The 20,950-nt window shown below is 42.2% G+C and overlaps 1 protein-coding gene across 1 annotated transcript in view; it reads left to right on the top strand.

The window, feature by feature from the left end:
• Positions 1-20,950, top strand: part of ZNF365 (zinc finger protein 365) — a 289,598-nt gene that overhangs the window by 254,584 nt on the left and 14,064 nt on the right. The window lies entirely within an intron of this gene.

Genomic DNA, 20,950 nt, shown 5'->3' with positions numbered 1-20,950 from the left:
CCAACCATTAATTCTCTCATCTCACCACCTCTGCACACAGGAAGGTGTGTCTCCTGTATTACTGTCACATCTGCATTTTGACTTTTCAATCGTCTGAGGCTTCCAGCTCTTTGGAATCAGTGATTACAGCTTCGTGATTATACAATTAGAAGAGGCTGGGTTTAGGATACGCTGTTCAAAACAATACTGTGGCTGCCTCACATAGCGTGGTGGACACCTGGCACCACCACCTCCCAGGACACACGCTCACCACCCTGGGTCTCTGTGCTTGTTTCCCCTGACATGGCCAAGACTCTACCCCCATTTCCATTTTGACAGCTTTCTTGTCTAAGTTCTTCTTTAAAGGTTTATTAGGGTATCATGACATTGTTGATTGCTGTTTAGCATTGATTATTAGTATTAGCCCTGCTTATTGAAAAACTTTGAGAGAGTCTTATATTTCTAAGATTTCACCTAGACCTCAAATGCCCTTATGGTGTAAGCCCAGCTACAGCAGAGGTAGAATCTGAGCAGGGAGGGGAGAGTGGCTGCAAAATCTTGGAGGAAAATGAAAGGACAGAATACAATAAAGAATACTCAAGACTGTAATGCCGAAGCCCTCAGCCCAGGGCCTGAAACACAGTGAGAAGTTCTCAATAATCAAAATCCACCTTTCTTGTCCTATGACACTACCCTGGCTTGTTCGGTTGTGAAATAACTTTCAGACAAAATCAGTAGTTCTAAATATTTTGGTGAAGCTCTTTCCTCCTTCTCCTGGGCAAGCCTTCTGCGTGCATTGCCTCCACTCACTCACCTCCCATTTCCACCTATGCTAATTTCACCTCCACACCCAGGGCCACACTGTGGCTTCACTGAATCAAGATCACCAAGTGCTCTATCCAGTGCATGCTTTTTGTCTTCGTCTCACTGGCCTCCCTGAAGCGTGTGACACTGTGGACCAGTCTTATCCTCTTGAAACCCTCTCTCCTGCCTTCCTTGACACAAATTTCTCCTCTTCTCTTTGGCAGTTGCCCTTTCTGGCTCTTCCATCTTTGCCCACAACTTTGAGTTGACGAATTAAGGGACTGTCCTTGACCTTCTGCCCCTCCCACAGGACAGGGCCTCCCGTGCCATGCTTTCAACAGCCACCTACTCACCAATGGCTCTCATGTTTTTCTCCTCATCCCTGACCTATCTTTTGTGCATCAAACCCACATAAGCAACTGCATATTGGGCCTCTCCACTTCGGTGTCCCACAAGCATCTCAAATTCAACATGCACAACACAGAATTAGTTATCTTACACCCCTTTTGTTCCATGTCTTCTATAGTCACTCAAACCGGAATCCTGGGTGGCATCTTACATGTCTCGTTTTCCTTTAACTCTCAACCCTCTCCCTCTACTACCCAATCACCAAATCTTGGTAATTCTCTCCTTCTCTAATCCTTCCACTCTTCCACTCCCTTATTTGCAAACTTCACATCTTTCTTGAATTATTTTAACAGCCTCCCAACTACTTTTCTTGCCTTCTGTCTCAACCAGGCTTATTCTCCCCACGGATACTCAAGCAACCTTTTTAAAATGAAAGTCTAATAAGCCTCTGCCTTACTTAAAGTCTAGCCAGTAGCTTCCCATTGCCTATGTGGTAGAATAAAAACCCCATTGTAGGGCCTGCAGGGGGCTCTGTGATCTGCCTCCTATATTTCATCTCTGCTCTTCCCCCTTCCTTCTCTCCAACTTATACTCTGGCCATCAAAGTTCTAGAAGTTCCCCCAAAGCATCATGCTTTTCAATGTATTTGCAAAGGCAAAAAAAAAAAAAAAAAAAAAAAAATGCACTTGCATTTCATTCCCACCTAGACAGCGCCTACTTCTTCATGAAGGCCTAGTCCAATCATTCTCTCTTTAGTCTTCTATAACTTTCCCCATCCCCCCAACTCCTCTCCCCTCCTTAGAGAACTGCCCACTTTCTCCGCTCTGCCACAGTGTATATATCTTCGGAAGGCATCTACCACACTTATTTACATGTCTGTCTCTCTGCTAGACTGAAAACTCCTTAAGGGTGGGGATGATCTCTTAATAGTCTTTACTCTCACCCCTGTGCACAGATCCTGCCATAAAACAGTTAGAGAACATAGCACCCCACTCTCCATCAAATCAACCAGAACTGAAAGCTCAGGAAGCTGCATTTGACGGCTTCACTTTTAGTTTCAGTTGCTCAGTCTGGGCAGCTCAGAGCAGCTTCCTGAGCCTCCACCAGTTCAGAAAGCATCCAATCTGCAGTGAAGTGTGCACTGTCATTTGTTGAGCAGGAGCTCACAGTGATCCTGCTGATAGGGAGCCTTTGCCGCCTTTCGCCCAAACCCCATGCCCTCTGGACTATGCATCTTAAAGGTCATGGTCATGGGCGGTCCTTATCTATCAAAGCATCAGGCAGAGAAAAAAACCCCACTCTGGGATATGGTGAGACATATCAGTTTCAAAACATTGCAGATCGTTAAATGAGTAATGTTAATGTGATCTCAGAATAGTAAATACACCCCCACAAGGAAAAGATATTAGCTGCATTATCTGGAAAGAAAACAAGAAAGGAAAGCAACATTTGGCTGCAAAAACTATGAAAGAGATGTCTGTATGGTGATTCAAGTTCTACTAGGGCAGGTAAATTGCATTTTTCTGATTGTCTGCCCACTCTCCTCCCCCCGCCCCACGTGGGCACATGCACTCCCTCATTAAATCTCTTCTCTGGGGTAGGGTATGGGACTTGGGGGAAGTGAAGGGAAGCGGGGAGCATACACATAGAGGAAGAAAACAAAGGCCTTCATTTTCTAAAAATATCACTCACTATGATTGAGAAAGAGTTTCTCAAGAAATGCGAATGTCCTGCACAGGAAGTAACACTTCATCACACGGCTAATAATCAGCCACGTGCTTGTCAGGGTTAGGTTTTTCCCTTCTGTGGTGAAAAGGTGGCTCCAGGCAAGCCTGGATATCTTTCCCGCCAGCCTGATAGTTATTTAAACACATTCAGCTCTTATCTTCCAAAATGTGTGAGTGTGCTACTCCCATTACATCAAATTCATGTGGAAGACTCTCAGTGGCGGGGGATGGGGGAGTCTGCAATTTTAAAGGGTTTATGTGGGGCCAGACTACCGTTCCCCCACCCCAAATTGTCTTTTCCACACTGAAGCAGCTTGCAGGGGCCTGAATATTTATCCAGTTAAACGAAATGTACTTTCCTTCCACCCTCTAGCTCAGCAGCTTTTGCCCCTTCTCTCTCTGAGGCCTGGTTCTTCCCCAGAATCCAGCATCATTAAGGCCTCTTCTCCTTAAAGAAAAGAGTTAGGTCAGAGAATTCACTCCAAGATATTGGCAACTCACTATGTCCGCTAATTACATTTAAAGAAGAGAGAAGTACTTTACCCAAAGGAATGACTCTCTGATGGTGAAGTTTCTGGTCTTACCACGGGAGCCGGTGAGACTTTCCAGTGCCTCTCAAGTCTTACTACATTGGTGACCATCGATGATGTCTGACCCTCATGCCAGGGTCATAGCTCATTCCCTGATAAGGGTCTGGTTGCCTTCATCAGGATTATCAAGTTGCTTTTATGCAGTGCATTTTTTGTACAGCTTTTTTTCAGAAGCACTTGGTAGATAAATTAAATCCCAAGGGTCCTTGCCCCTTGCCCAAAGATCCTTAGCGTACGCCTCTCCATCCAGAACTCCTTTGACAGAGAGGATCCAGGTTGAGGAGGGGTGAGGAGGTTGCCACCATGTGAGCTCTTAGGTGTGCCAGTCTTGAAGACTTAAGTCATATGGTAATCCCACAACAGATACATGAAGCTCCTCATTCATTAATTTATTCGAGTATCACTTATTAAGCTTCCACTCTGTGCCAGCCATTGCTCCAGAGAGTCACCAAAGAACCAGACTGACAAAGTTTCTGCTCTGATGGAGCTGAAAGCTGGAAATTGGTTTAAACTATTTCTGTCTGTCTCCAGAAAGCAGAACTGGGACAAATGGGTAGGAGCCCCAGGGAAGCAGATTTCTGCTCTATACAATATATTATTACAACCAAATATGGAATGGTAATGAGCTCCCTGTCACTGGAGGGATCTGAGAAGAAGCTGCATGATGACTTCATGCATGGAGCTGGGCTGGATCTATTGTCTTTAACCATTTCTTCTAGCAGCAGGAATCTTTTCTTAAACAAAACCTTACCGGAAGTCCCAATACATAAAACAGAGTGCGGAAGTGATATGTACAGATCTGGCGTCGCCCCCAACCTACTCACAGCCCCCCATCACCCCCTGCAACATATCCCTCTGTTCACCAAACCTTGGATATCCACAAACAACTGGATGCGATGATCATGAAGCTCCCAGCCTCCCCCACTGTCATGGGCATCTGTGAGTCTAAGTAGGATGGTGGATGATTTCTCACCACCATCTTCCCCTCTCTGTCTCTCTCTCTCCATTTCCACCTTTTCCTAGGAGAGAGTCTGATGAAGCCAGTGAAAAGAGTCAAAGGCTCTGGGAGCATAGTGGGACAATGAATGCTGTCTGAGAATGTCAATATGACCAAAGACATTGCTCCACTTGGGTGGACCTGAAAATCATAATGGGGCTCCAAAAAGAGCCCATTGCCTGGGATCCTGAACCGTAAGTTAAAGTTAAAGGTCGGGTCTGGCACAGTGGCTCACGCCTGTAATCCTAGCACTTTGGGAGGCCGAGGCAGGTGGATCTTGAGGTCAGGAGTTTGAGATCAGCCTGGCCAATATGGTGAAACCCCATCTCTACTAAAAAATACAAAAATTAGCTGGGCGTGGTGGCGTGCATCTGTAGTCCCAGCTACTTGGGAGGCTGAGGCAGGAGAATCGTTTGAACCCGGGAGGTGGAGGTTGCAGTGAGAGCCGAGATCAGGCCACTGACTCCAGCCTGGGTGATAGAGCAAGCCTCCATCTCAAAAAAAGAAAAAAAAATGGTCAAAAAGGCCAAAAGGACCTTGGAAGGAGAGGACAAAAAACCAGAGAGAGAAGACACTTACAGGCAGCTCATTGAAACAAACAAACAAAAACTTCATTCACACTATCCTCAGGAAAGTTCCTGTGTATTCAATACCTTCTAACATAAAGCTTACTTTCTAGTAATAGACCCTACTTAAACCCTTCCAGATGTAAGAGCTGATAGTAAGGGATTGCACATCATTCTCCAATCTGGAGCAGGAAGTTGGAGAAGCTGTCTGCCTTCAGGCTGTGTGCCTGGAAAGTCCCATCCCCATTTTGCACAGTGTGGGTGGAAAGGGAAGCCTTCAGCAGCTCAGAGGACCCTGGCTGGCAGCCACTCACTGACTTGGGACTGGTGATGGAGTGTGGGAGAGGGGAATCTGACAACTTGAAAAAGAGCCTGAAGTCTTCCTAAGCATAGAACTACCACACAGAGCCTCAAGCCTGCCCAATCACAACCTTGCCATCATCTCAGCTAGCATTTTCCTGACAGTTTCTGAAAAAATAATCAAAACTGGACTCACATCTTCTAGCCTCATAGCTAGAAGTGAGTAAGTCAGCTGAGCTTTGCTTAAACTCATGGTTTTCCAAGGTGTGTAACATACACAAAACATAATTTGGCAGGGAGACATTAGTAGGTGCTACTCAATACATTTCTAAAGAGTAGCACTTAGGGAAACTCTGGTCTAAACAAAACTAAGCATGTTACTGTAGGGCTTTTCAGAGACTTGAAAATGCTAATGTGAATTGTGACTCTCCAAGAAAGGAATACAGTCATATTTGTGAATTCTGCATCTTGGATTCAACTAACCTTGGAAAAGAAAACCTCACAAAGTCACAAAAGCAAAACTTGAATTTGCTGTGAACCAAGTACTGCATAGAATCCTTGCAAATAAATTGGTGTGTAGGCATTGTATTAGGTATTATAAGCAATCTAGAGATGATTTAAAGTATATGAGAGAGGATGTGCATAGATTGAATGCAAATACTATGCCATTTTATATAAGGGACTTGAGCATTCTCAGGTTTTGGTATCTGCAGGGGACAGAGGGGTCCTGGAACCAGTCCTCCGTGGCTACCAAGAGATGACTGCATAGTACTGAGTATTTCCTAAGTTTATTTGAACTCTGAATGCTTTTTTTCACAGGGCAACTTAAAGTACTTCTTTTTCCTGAAACACAATTTGGAAAATACTGTCACAAAGCAAACATTAACCACATTATATAATTTTAGAGATTTATTTTTCATTAAGGTAAGCCAGTATTTCCAAAATACTGCAATGTCTTATCCACCATCTCGAGAGGTAAGACTTCATGTAGATGAACAGTCTGCATCACTGAGGCTTCGAACACCAAAACAATTAAACCATTTAACCTAAAAATCTTTCTAAAGTGTATTATACACATCTCTATTTTTAATTGTTAAAAATAAAATTAAATATTTTTGAGTATAAAAGTAAATACATGCTTATTTTTCAAAGCTTAAAAAAATTGCAGAAGACTAAATAAGGCAAAAGCCCATAGCTTTGTTAACATTTATTGTAATTTATCTCATCTTATTTTGCATAAAATATTAATATATAAAATAACTGTCACAATTCACTTAATATTTTCTGTGTCATTAAACAGTCTTTGAAAATGTATGTTTTAATGGCTCTATGATAGTCTATAATGGAAATGCATTACGTTTCATTTAATCACTTTTATTATGTTTTTATTATGAATAAGGATTAATATCTATTTATAGAAATCTTTGCCTCTATTTTGATTTTGTTTGAATGGAGATACCTATAAGTAAAATCATATATATTATCAAATTGCCTTTCAGAGGATTTGTACCATCTATACACCCCCAGCATTCTCTAAGAATAATATTTTACCATCCTTACCAACATTAAATACTGTTATTTTAAAAAAATCTGTGTTAATTTGATAAGTTAAAACTGCTATCTTATAACTGTTCACACTTTTCATTACCAGTGAGTTTAAACATTTATAAATACTAATTTGACACTGATATTTTTCCTTCTATAATACATATCATATGACCATTCTCTCATGGCCTTAATATTTTACTCATTGACTTGGGTGAACTTTGTTAAGGTTATTGGATATCATGTTTGTGACAAATAATTTTCACAGCTTGCTGTTTACCTTTTAATTGGGTTCATGATTTTTAATATGTAAATCTTAACTTCTATTTATACACAAATATGGCTTTTTTCTTTATTTCTTCTTTTGCCTTTGTGCTTAGAAAATTATTTCCCTTTCAGAAGTCAGATGAATATTCACTAAATTTCCTCGATGTTTTATGGTTTTATTTTTAAAATCCTTTTTTAAAAAATATGGTGTGGTGCTTACTTTTTAAACTGAATAAAACGTTATCTTAATGACTCAGGATCACAATTTCGAATAGTGTTTAAAGTTTTGTAGCATTAAATAGAATGCTCCCAGGAGCCACTGAAGTGGATAGGGATACTTTTCCCCATTCTCTGTGATGTCAGACTTCTGTGATTCATTAACTGGGTGGCTGGTTTTTGGTTTTGATCACTGTTTTTGACGTTAGGCTCCCAGCTCTCATTTCCCATTGCAGACAATTGTCTGCCACTCACAGGGCTTCCTACTTTCAACAGCTCAAACACCAACTAGCCAAATTTGTGCTACTGTGCACGAGGTATATGTATAGTTGAGCCTGGGTGGGGAAGGCAGAAGAACAGCCCCCCCACCCCCCACCAAAGATGTTCATGTCCCAATCCCCAGAATCTCTGAATGCGTTTTGTTACATTTCAAGGGGAAATTAAGGTCACAGATGGAATTGAGGTCACAGATGTAATTAAAGTTGTTAATCAACTGCGCTAGATGTGGAGATTATTCCAGATTTCTAGGCGGGCCCAATATAATCACAAGGGTCCTTACAAGTGAAAGAGAAAAACAAGAGAGTCAATGTCAGAGCGATTTGACATGAGAAAGACTTGGGCAGCCATTGCTGTCTTTGAAGATGGAAGCCATCCATCTCTGGGAGGGGCTGCAGCCCAGGAATGGGGATAGCTGTTAGAAGCTGGAAAAGGTAAAACATTAGATTCTCCACACTAACACCTCCAGAAAGAAATGTAGCCTTGCTGATGCCTTGGAGACTCATTTTAAACTTCTATTCTCCAAAACAGTGAGATAATAAATGTGTGTTGTTTTAAACTACTGAGTTTATGGTGATTTGTTATAGCAGCAAAAGGAAACTGACACACTGGGCCTAGAAGTCTGTTCAATAGAGAAAACTGCATGGCTTTTGTGCATGGCCTTGGTGACTGCTATTTTGTCTGCTCTGAGGTTTTGTTTCCTCCACCCCCCAGTTATTTCCACGGTTGCTGGAAATCTAACTTACATCTAGAGCAGAGCCTAAGCAGGACATTATTGTACAGGAATTGGCCCCTACAAGTCAAGTTGCAAACCCTGGGTCAAAGGGTGAAGTAGAAGGAAGCTGGAAAGACATAGTATTTTAGAAGTTTTTCAGAGAAATCACAAGGCTGGACATCCTGCCCAGTTTGGAAGAAAGAGCATTCCATCATGACCCTTGGACTGGGTGAGAGCATCATCCTTTAATTAATGTCTGTGCTGGGTCAGATAACCATCACTGTCTCCAGGTAAATTCCCTTCTGTCTCTAAATGACTGGGTAGTTCAAGGGCATGAGTCGCAAAGGATCCTCTCAGTGGAAAGAGTCTTCTGAGAGTAGGGTTGAGGGGGTTCAATGCTGATATGGATTTTGTGACACCAAAAGCCTTGGAGCCAGACCAAGCAGTAGAGCATGAGCTATTCCCATAAAAACTGGAGTAGTTCTTAAGAATAGTATGCAAATAATAAGAAAAGATCAGGAAGGGAGGTGCTAGCACTGGGCAGAGGGAACTTGCCTCCAAAATGCATCTGGACACTTGCCCAGTGGCTTGAGAGGAACCTGCACTTAGATAATTTTTGGTAGATGTTGGAGGGGAGTCTGAAGAGTGTGAGTTACTTATCTCTTTCTCTAATGCCTAACACGGTGCCTGGCATACAGTAAGTACTCAATCGATTCTTGTTATGAAAATGAACAAATGAATAAACTTAGTAACACTCTGTCATCTTTAAAGCCCACTATGAGCTTAGTAACACAAATCACTCCTTAGTAAAAGTTTCCAACCCTAGCAGATAAGATTAACTTATACAGCCCTGGTTCAAGTTAACTTAGAAAACAAAAGGAGCAATGAGGAAGTATTTTATTAATGTATTAGAATTCTTTTGTTCCAAGGGAGGAAGAAACTGGCTATCTCTGAGTTATAAGATTTGGGGTGATATTTGAGGAAGAAAAGCAAAGTAGTTAAAGATAAACAGAGAATAATAATTATAATCTTAATGCCATAATTTAATATGTAGTTTTAATAATTGAGTGTATGTGTGGCATTTACAGAGCAGTGCCTGGCATGAACACACTCAATACATGGTGACTATCATCGTTATTCTTCAACATTTTTAATTGCTCTTCAATGATCAAAAAATAAAACTTGGCCGGGGGTGGTGGCTCATGCCTGTAGTCTCAGCACTTTGGGAGGCCAAGGTGGGCAGATCACCTGAGGTCAGGTGTTTGAGACAAGCCTGGCCAACATGGCAAAACCACAACTCTACTAAAAATATAAAAATTAGCCAGCATGGTGGCGGACACCTGTAATCCTCATTACTTGGGAGACTGAGGCCGGAAAATCGCTTGAACCCAGGACACGGAGGTTGCAGTGAGCCGAGATCATGCCATTGCACTCCAGCCTGTGTGACAAGAGTGAAACTCCATCTCAAAAGTAAATAAACAAATAAAATAAACAAAACTCAGAAAAATAATAACATAAAGTCATCATTTATGACAAGACCAAAGAATACATGGGTTTGTTAATTTATGAGAAAGGAAAGTAACTAATGGATGATGACAAGACTGACTCTTTATAGGTTTACAGTAGCATATATAAGACACACTGTTATGAAAATAAGAGCATAGATTTAAATATGTTTTCTTGGTGATGTTCATTACTTAAAGGATTACATAGTGAATCCTCTACTAAAGCAAAGAATAATCCTTCAAGGTGATATTAATGCTATAATTTTTGAATATGCTGATTTTTATACATAAAGCCTCATGCAAATAGGATATCTTAAGATAAACGAGCCAAGTGAGGGGTTTCATTCAGGGTCTAGAAACATAAGAACAAATATAACAAGGTCACATAGAGATCAGATATATTGAGTAGTGTTGATTAAGCCATCTCCTTAAGAGAATAAAATTTACTCTCAAAGTACTGGCTGGAGCATTTAGAGATTCATGGGGAACTGACAATCATTTTAGACCCATTTGCAGAGGACGACCCATTTGCAGTCATCAGGGAAGTGATGGGTTGGATGGGGTGGTTCTAAGGTTTCCAGTGTAGACTGGCTAAACCTCTACATGGAATATGAGTGACTGTGTAGTCTTTTCCTTTCTTGTTTATTAAAGAAACTTGGTAAATGTACAACTTTAAGACCAGCGCCTTCTTCCCTACAACCCGCCCTCCAAGGTGCCTAGTATGCTGACAATCTGAACCCTTGTTCTTGACAGAAATGAAATGTCAAGACCCAAGTGATGCCATATGAGGCCCAAATTGGTTTTATGATTGACTGATGTGATCCATTTTTCAGCTCACATTTGTAGAAACCTACCAAGAAGACAGTAGATTCTTTTGTTTCTCAAGAAAGAAAAAAGAAAAGAAAAGAAAAGAAAAGAATAAAAGACTTTTGAGCCCTTAGAAAAGAACATATGGGCACAGGGAGGGGAACATCACACACCAGAGCCTGTCGTGGGGTTGGGGGCTAGGAGAGGGATAGCATTAGGAGAAATACCTAATGTAGATGACGGGTTGATGGGTGCAGCAAACCACCATGGCACGTGTATACCTATGTAACAAACCTGCACGTTCTGCACATGTATCCCAGAACTTAAAGTATAATAAAAAATATTTTTAAAACTGAATAAGATTTGAAACTCAAAACAATTGCTTATATAGAAAAAAAGAAAAGAAGTTGCTAATCCCTGGCATCTAGTATAGATTGGGTTCACTGACAAAGAATTATTCCACTCATACACACTTTGTTTTTGATGGGGCTTCTAGAATGTTTAGAGAAAAGAAAAGCACAGACACTGTGCACCTTGATTTTGGCAAAGCATTTGACAAGGTTTATCACAGCGTCCTCATAGAAACTGTGGACTGGAGCATAGTACAGCTGATAGACTGTTCTTTGAATGGCCAAAGAACATGAGTCTGTGGGCTGACCAGCAGGAAGCCTCTCATATGAATGCTTCAAGGCAACTTGACCTTGTCCTGCTGCAATCATTTTATCAAACATTCAGATGAAGCCTGTATTAGATTACCCAGCAGACTCACCACCACTGGGAAGAGTGATAATTTATAATCTCAGTTGCAATAAGGAGACAAGAACAAAAGATCCCCAGGGTGCATTAGTAGTTTAGACCCTACAGAGCCTACAAGTCCAAACCTGGCTCTACATCAGAAACACCTGAGACTGTGTTAGAAAACACAGATACTCAGGCCTTACCCCAGACTTACTCAACTAGAATTTCAGGAGGTAAAGCCCTGGCATTTGTATTTTTTAAATAAACTACTCAGGTGATCCACAGGTAATCAGCTCCATACCCTACTTGCAGAACCATTGTCCTAGTGGGATTTAGCAAAGAAGCTTTTCCAAGGTAATAATGATATGTTACCCAGTAGTATCATAGGTTTTCAAATTATGAAAAAATCCCTCCCTATACTCTGGCTCCATCCAACCTTGACTCTTTTTGATGGGGGTGGGCAAGGCAGGGTAGAGAAGGAGCACAGGGCTTTGATCAAGCATGCATAGGCTTTGATGTTAATCAAACTAGGACTTGAGCCTGGGTTCTGCAGCCTACCACCTGTGCAAGGGGGCTCTGTGCTTGCATTTCCTAATCTTAAAATGTGGGGATTTAATGAGATCACACAGGTAAAGGGTTTGCCTCACACATAGGTGGCCAGTTGACACCAGCTATTACTATTAATAGGCTGTTCAGTCAACTCCCCATTCTGTGGATCCCAGGTCCATAGTATTAGCAGAACACACCTACCCAGAGAAGGAAACAAACTATTATCTATAGGATATGAGCTATGTCCTGGCCACTAGGCCCCCACAGATCTAATCTTATTTCCTTTAATTGTCCCCCAAACCCTCAATTTTACAAATGAGGAAGCTGAGGCTCAGAGAGGTCAAATGACTTCCCCCGAGTCACCCAGCTATAAAGGGACAGATATACACCAAGAATTTGGCTAATAAACTTATGCTAAGGATTCCCCATGGCACTTTTTAAGTGGTTAATATATGGAGTGGAGAAAGCTTTGCCCTTTAAAAAAATCTAAAAAGAGACATTTTGAAACTGCGAGGGAGGGGAGAAGTCACACCACCTACACTCCCTGTTACCTGAACACTCAGCAGTTAGCCGAGGAAAAGCCCAAAGGGCAGCCATTGCATGCTGGTGCCCTCTCTTGCTATCTCATCACACACACACACACACACACACACACACTTCCATGACCACCTTATTTAAAATTATAACTCCCCATGACACGCTTATTTATTGGCCCTGCTTTCATTTTCTTCTTACAATCTCATCGCTGTCTTGCATTCTATCATTGTGGTTATTCATCTTGTTTACTGTGACTCCTCCCCCACTAGAATGTTAGCTCCTTGAGGGAAAGAACAGAAAAGATGTTTGTTTATCTTATTTTCTCCTACATGCATACATCTGAAATAGCCTGGCACACCTTGGCATTCAATAAATATTTATGGCAGCAATGAATGGATAAACGAATAGAAAACATCTCAAAGGGTGTCAATCATAAATGTTGAAAGTCATTAAATTTATTTAAATAGCTGCATGTTCTGGTTTTTTTTATTATAAATATGTATTCTTTGCATCACAATAGTTTTTAAAACGGAACCTCAATTGTCCAGGTTATTACTGACTTGAAGCCAAATCAAATCAAAGGGCAAACAGCAAAGGGCAATGATAGGACTAAGTTAATCTTTCAGAAGGCAAGTGTGCCGGGTACATTGCATAGGCCCCTCCAGATTCCCTCTCTGCCCTTTCTTACTATGCTTTGTGCCCTAGGACACCCATCTCTTTCAGCTGCATCAACAAGCTCCCTTGGCCTTTGGCTTCCAGTTGGGAAAAGAATGAGGTTGGGCTGTTTACTCCCCAGCTCTCACCTTTACTACTGGGTCCTGCAGATTGGCTGTGTCCCTATGGAAGGCCCCAGTGCCTGTCTGTCTGCTACCTTCTCTGCACTCCTGCTCTTTCAGGTTCTATAACAGCCCCCGTGCTTGCCTGTCTGGGCCTCAGGCAGTAACAGCTCTCCATTTTTGCACACCCTGGAGTACTTCACTCCCTTTGCTGGTCTTCCAAACTCTGCCCACACCTTTTAAAGTGTCCCTTTATTAAATTTCCCTCAGTGACCCAGTTGAGGATGCCACTAGTTTCTTTCTAGGTCTCTGGCTGTGCCAGTGTGGAAAGGAGAAATGTGTTTAAAGTTAGAAGACCTGCATTCTAATACCAGTTTCATGACTGACATTCTCAAGGCCAACCAGCTCTCTGGACTCAGTTTCTTCATCTGGAAACTAGGAAAATTGGGCAAGCCAACCTCTAATATCTTGTGATTTTTAAGAAGCCCTTTGCTCAGAGAACAAAGTAGTTACTTCCCCATTGGCCAGAAAGTATTAACTTGATCTAGATCCTGAAAAGGGCCCAGTCTTCCAGGAACTTACCACAGGGGCTGCTGCTGTACCACACACAATAAAGCGGAGCTTGCCTATATTAAAGCTGGCAAAACCCAGCTCGATCTTTGCCCTCACTTCAGCTGCAAATCAGTAAGTTCCTGGAAAATTGAAGTTATATTTTTAAAACTATTACAAAACAAATACATATTTATGATAGAAAAATCAGAACATGCAGCTATTTAAAGAGAGAATAATTACTTTCAACATTTATGTTTGATACCTTTCTAGACGTTTTCTATTCATTCATTCATTCCACAAGTATTTATTGAATGCCGATGCTTTATGTAATAGCATTTAGGTTTAGAATCAGTGTACTTCTGGTTGTATGAAGGATAGTTGTATTACGTTAGGTGTAATTATGACATTATTATTGTCTTTATTTGGAGATTATTGTGATTTCAGGAGATGTGTATGGGTGCCAAGTTGACAAGGTGTGAACTTGTGATGGTTGATATTAGGTGTCAACTTGATTGACTGAAGGATGCCTAGATGACTGGTAAAGTGTTGTTTCTGGGTGTGTCTGTGAGGGTGTTGCCAGAGGAGACTAACATTTGAGTTGGTGGACTGGAAAAAGAAGACCCACCCTCATTGTGGGCGGGCACCATCCAATTGGCTGCCAGCGCGGCTAGAACAAAGCAGGTGGAAGAAGGTGGGATCACCTTGCTTGCCAAAACTTCTAGCTTCCTTCTTTTTCCAGTGCTGGATGCTCCCTTCTGCTCCTCCTACCCTTGGACATCAGACTCCATTTAGCCTTTGAACTCTGGGACTTGCACTAGTGGTTTGCCGGGAGGGGCTCTGGCCTTCAGCCACAGACTGAAGGCTGCACTGTCAGCTACCCTGGTTTTCAGGCTTTTGGACTCGGACTGAGCCGCTACCGGCTTCTCTCATCTCCAGCTTGCAGACGGCCTATCATGGGGCTTTGCCTTGTAATTATGTGAGCCAATTCTTCCTAATAAACTCCCTTTTATATAAACACATATCCTATTGGTTCTGTCCCTCTGGAGAACCCTGACTAATGGTAAGTATTTGTGTTGCCAAACCAGAACCCTGGATGCCACCTCAATTCTCCACTTTGGTCAAGTATATTAAAAATGTCTGAAGAATTATGTAATCTTTGCTCCTGCATGTGCAGTTTGGACACAGGATACCTAAGTTCCTGGAAGGGTAAATTTTTTTTCAGTCTGTTAGGAACAAATCTAACCTTTCTGCCATTGACTTAGCTTCTCTGCCTTAAACATGGGCTCCAGCTTCTGGTGAGGAGGCTTTCCCTATTGCCAAACCAAAATGTCAACAATCAAAACAGATGGGAAATAAGGAGACCTTCCTGGGAAGTGGCTATTGTTTAGCCAAGTAATATTGAAGCTTTTAGAGTAGTGTCTTTGAAAGTCAGAGCAGATTCAAGGCAGTGAATGCCTTCATCTGGCAAGACTGGAAGAATGGATCTGCCCAAGCAGACACAGTGACTGCTGTAGTGGTTACTCACACAGTTGTGGCAGGTCACGGCTGTCTGACTCCTCCTCCCCCTTCATCTCTTCCCATTCTCAAACCTGTGAAGGAGGATTTTGTTTTGTTTTGAAAAAATACTACATCAGTGTTAATGCTCTCAGAGCACTAAATATCAGCAAGAAATGGATTTCTCCATTTTACAGACACTCTATTTTGAAAAATATTGAAGATCTAGGCTTACCTCCAAGAGACCAGTAAAGAGCCAGAATGGCCCCCTAAGATGAAATTACAATGATCACCTCGACTACCCAAGGCCTCCTTAGAAGGCCAAGGAACAGAAAGAGAGGGAGAGAGGAAGACCCCAGGAGAAGTGCAGTCCAAGGAGTCCTGCAAAGCAGACTGTGCGGACTGAAAGGCAACCTGCCCTATTTTGCACCGGACTCATCTGCAAAACGGGATGATGGTATCTTCCCCATAGGGCTTCTGTGAGTATTAAATGAGTTAATACATACAAAATGCTAATGACAAGGCCTGGCACATAACAAACTGTCAATAAATGCCAGCTATTATCCTCCTTTCCTACTCCTCTTCCTCGTCTTCTACATCTTCCTCCTTCTCTTTGTCTTCACTCAAAGAACTTTCCTGGTCTGTCCTTAGGAATTCCATCTTTGTTCTGGTAATCAATGGAGCCTGTACACCCTTTCACATATTACAAGATATGTTGATGGTGTTTTCACAGTAACTACATTAGAGATATTTGCAAAGTTATACTTGACCCTGAAAATAGCTTTGATTGGCAATGATGCCAATCAGACATTCCCCTGTGCAAAATACTGCCAGTGAGCAGAGAGCACAACATGGATCACGGTCAATTTGGTGACTCAAAAGACAATTTAGGTTCTTACTATCATTCATCCAACAAATATTTATTGAATGCCTGGCATGTTCCAAGCCATAGCAGGAACACCAGGATGAATCAGACAATGATTTTGTCTTAAAAGAAATTTTCATCCAAGGGCAAAGAAAAATCAGGTAGATATTTTTAAAATATAGACAGAAAGTGATATGGGGCACAAGAAAAACACACCTAGAAAGCTGTGCACCTCAGGCGACAAGAGAGAATGGTTTCTGCTGAGAACTCAAAAATAGAGACTGCAGTTCATACAAATGCAGATCACCGACGCCACCATCAGTAGTGAATTTTCTTAAGACAATTACCTTGAACCCAGGTATTTGGTCTTTGTCTAGGGGTTTTCATTCACCAGAACTGTCATGCAGGCCAAGTTTGCCATGCTTTCTGCCTTTATATCAGCAGCTCCTCTCCCCCACCCCCACCACAACCTTCACACACATTGCAGCAAGGCATCCAGTCCTGGATCGCAACTCATGCTCCTTAACATTCCTACCTCAATCAAAATGTCCCATCATAGAGCCATTGTTCTACAGGGACCCCAGGTGGAAGTGGGCCAGTCTTCAAAGGAGAGATCACCAACACCATGTGCATAATATATTTGACACATGGGACCTCTGAAGTTATGTGGGTATTCATTCAGCCTATGTTTAAAGCTGTAGCCCAAAGCATTATAGACACTGAGTCAATGGTGATAACAAATCAATAGGTTTTCACTAGCTCGATCACAACAAAACCTCAATAACTGGCTGGCAACTGCAAAGGTTAATGTGGCTACAGTTTAGTCATCCCATTGTAATCTCCATGAATGGCACAGGCTGAAACTGTGCTGAATGCAGTTTTCTCACCAAAACTGGGAGGCCCTGCCTGAGAAAGCCATGGAGTTTGACAGCTGAACTTGGGCAAAAGAATAAATATTTTTAGATAAAACATATCACAAAGGAATAATGGTATTTGTTTCATGTTTTAAGCATGCTAATTGCAAACATACATGCATGTGGCTTTGTAGATGTCTTTCTAAGTTGCATTTGTATCTTTGTCAATACAATATCATCTTACCTTGATACACCACTACATGTCTTGGCTATATGACATCAGTGTCTTGCACAACGGTATTGTGGAAAGGTCAATACTGTGCCAACCCACCTACAGCCTCTTCTGAGGGTACCCATCCTGCCCACAATTTCTGCTGAAGGGACAGGCCCAGGAAGCCATACTCAGTACCCAGTGCCCCACTTCCTCTATCCATAGATGATTGGCCCTGGCAGGGCACCTGAGCCAATGGCAGACAACCCATATGCTGAAGAGGGAGGTGCAGACTACTTTGAAAGATGGACTGGACCAATCAGATTCTCTCCTAGGGCCCTGAACTTGAAACAAACAAATAACCATCAGTTAGTACTGGGAGCAGAAGAAGACATGGCATTTGTTGCTTAAACATAGAAATCAAACATCCATGAACTCCTACTGTGGAAGACCTGGGAGCTTCCTTGAATCTAGAAGCATCTTCGAGTTCTGGATTCCTTAAGGCCAGGGTCTGATATGGCTCCTGCTCTTGGATTTACCAGTTAAAAATAAAGTAATGTAATGCAATATGTGAAATCCCTTTGTCTTGAGTTGGCTCGAATAGATTTCTGTTTCTTGCAACAAAAAATAAAAGCCAGATTAAAATCAGTGGGATATTAACACCTGGTCCCAACTGATCTCCTGGGCCGTAAGGCCATCTGGAGAAATCACAAGAAGCAAGACAAACTGGCAATGTCTTAGCCATTACTGGGAAGGCGATAGAAACCAAAAAAAGAAAAAAGGGAACTGAAAACTTTTAAAGACGATTTGGAAAGTTTGTGTGCATGCACCTCCCTGTTGAGTGTGCAGTGACTTGTAGAGCCAGCACCGTGAACAGAGAAGATGGCCTGAGTTGTCGCTCATGAACGAAATCTAGCATTTGAATGCTCACACTTAAAATAGGCTATGAATGACTGCCGGTTATGAGACATGCTAGATGCACAGGAATCACAAGTGATCGAAGCCAATTCACAAGAAAAATCAGGATGATATTATTTGAAGCAGCCTCAAAAGCAGGTGCTAGGTTTAGGGTGTGTCTACATGGCCCTGGTTTTTATTTCCACTCAGCTTTGGAAACTAAATGACACTGCTGTCTATTTAAAACTGTGTCTTATATATGTTCATACAGAGTGTGTCTAAATAAAACATAATTTACAAATATCTCCACAATGGTAGCATTTCATGGCCAAAGATATTGCATGGCTTGGAGTTAAATACAATTTGGCCTCCATCTGTTCCAGTTGATTTAGAAATTGAATTATCATCACATTTGATCCCAGAAGACATCTTACAAGTTTAAAAACTCAAATTTGTAAATAGGAGGTTTCATGACTTAAATGGAATTTCCTGTGCCTCTGTTATGTAAATTACATCTTCTTGCTATAGGGAAGCAGTATGTTGAAGTGGGTAAGATATGGATGTTGGAGATAGATGGGCTTGAGTTCAAATCCAGACTCTGATTTATTAGTCATGTGGCCTTGAGAAAGTTACCCCTGCAGTTTCTTTATTTTTAAAGCTAGGATGATGATGATAATAGCACATACATTTCAGGATGTTGTAAAGATTAAATGGGTTAATAAACATACATGCTTAGAACAGTGCCTGGCTCATAGAAATACTCTACAAACGCTTGCCACTGTTATTGGTAATTCTTTCATTGAACGCACAGTCATTAAGCCAATTCTTACTGAGTCCGTATGAGTACTGTGCTGGGTGTGCCCTTTTGTAATCCTGTTGAAAAAGCACAGCTCACAAGGAGAATAGGAATTCTCATTCTAAATTTACGGTTGCAGAAATGAAGCTTAGAAAGGAAGTTAACTAACTCTTTACAGCCTGCCTGGTTACTAAATCTCAGGGCTAGGATTAATAAATTCATTCATTTGCGCGTTCAACAATTTTTTTTTTCAAGACAGAGTCTCACTCTTGTCACCCAGACTGGAGTGCAGTGGCATGATCTTGGCTCACTGCAACCTCCACCTCCCGGGTTCAAGGAATTCTCCTGCCTCAGCCTCCCGAGTAGCTGGGATTACAGGCATGTGCCCGGCTAATTTTTGTATTTTTAGTAGAGACGTGGTTTCACCATGTTTGCCAGGCTGGTCTCAAATGCCTGACCTCAGGTGATCCGCCCACCTCGGCCTCCCAAAGTGCCGGGATTACAGGCGTGAGCCACTGCGCATGGATCAACATGTTGTTATTGAGCACTAGCTACTTATTATTCTAGGTGCTGGAATACAGAGAGGAATCAAACAGATAAAAATCCTTGCCTGCACAGAGCTTACCTTCAGCTAAGGGAGACAGTCAAAAACAAGGTAAGTCAGTATTATGCATAGGAGATTGTAAGGTGGAGTGCACTAACAAGAAAACTAAGCTGGAAGGGGAGTGAGAATGTGTATGTGTGCGTGTTGAGGGAGGTGGAGTTGACAATGCAATTGTTGCTAGAACAGGTAACTAGGGAAGGTCTCACTCAGAAGAGGACATTTGAGGAAAGGCATGGGAGGAGTGGAAGCAAGCCATGGGAGTATCTGGGGGAAAGGTTTCAGGCAGCAGAAAGAGCACATGCAAAGGCCCTGAGGCAGGAGTGTGCCTTGCATATTCCAGGGACAGTAAAAAGCCAGTGTGCTGAGGCAGAGAAAGCAGAGAAAACAATGGGAGATGAGATTAAAGAGGTAAGGGATTGGCTGACATTGGTACTTACTGAAGAAAACCCCTCCCTATGTTCCTGTTAACTGGGGTTCTTCCACAAAGTCAACACATCTAAAGAAGCCACTGATGAAACAGGCTCCCCCTTGGAAAGACCATCTCGCCTTCCAACCTCTCCATCCTGCAGAGAGGAAAACCCAAGTTTGGCGTTGGCAGTCAGGTAATTCATCAGATCTGGAAACCACCTCATCAGCATCCCCCTGGCCAACTGGAAGCAACCGTGACGTTGTGCTGAACGCACTTGCAGAGTCGTGCTGTGGTCTCTCCGAGCTCATCACGGCACCTCCCTATGCAGGAGTTTCAATTCAAGGTCATTTTTGTTCCTTTCAGTAGCAGACTCAGAACCAGACCTATTCAAGTGTCGGAACAGGGCAGACATATTAATAGCTAGACCCCAGTGGGAGTTCTATTTTCCATTTCCTCCTCCCCCATATTTATTTGTTTCTTCCTCTCCTCTGTGTGGTAAAGGTGATCTTGCATGATATTTTCAGATGACGCTTAAAAAGGTGGAGTGGAGGATGGGAAGATGACACCCTGAATTGGAGCTCACTCTTTCTCAGTCCCTCAGGCTGGAGTTGGGCTCCCTGGGTTCAAATCCCCATTCTATCACTTAGAAGCTGTGTGACCTCAGTCAGGATACTCAGCCTCTCTGAACCTCAGTTTAAAATTTTGAATTGGGGACAGGTACATTGGCTCATGCCTGTAATCCCAGCACTTTGGGAGGCCAAAGTGGGCAGATCACTTAAGGTCAGGAGTTCAGGATCAGCCTGACCAACATGGTGAAACCCTTTCTCTACTAAAAATACATAAATTAGCCGGGTGTGGTGGCGCATGCCTGTAGTCTCAGCTACTTGAGAGGCTGAGGTAGGAGAATCACTTGAACACAGTAGGCCGAGGTTGCAGTGAGCTGAGATTGCACCACTGCACTCCAGCCTGGGTGACAGAGCAGGATTCCAGCTCAAAAATAAAATAAAATAAAATAAAATAAAATAA

Source organism: Gorilla gorilla, chromosome 8 (assembly GCF_029281585.2).
Source record: "Gorilla gorilla gorilla isolate KB3781 chromosome 8, NHGRI_mGorGor1-v2.1_pri, whole genome shotgun sequence".
Taxonomy (NCBI): Eukaryota; Metazoa; Chordata; class Mammalia; order Primates; family Hominidae; genus Gorilla; species Gorilla gorilla.
The sequence above is the reverse complement of the archived record's forward strand: the minus strand, read 5'-3'. Positions and strand labels throughout refer to the sequence as shown.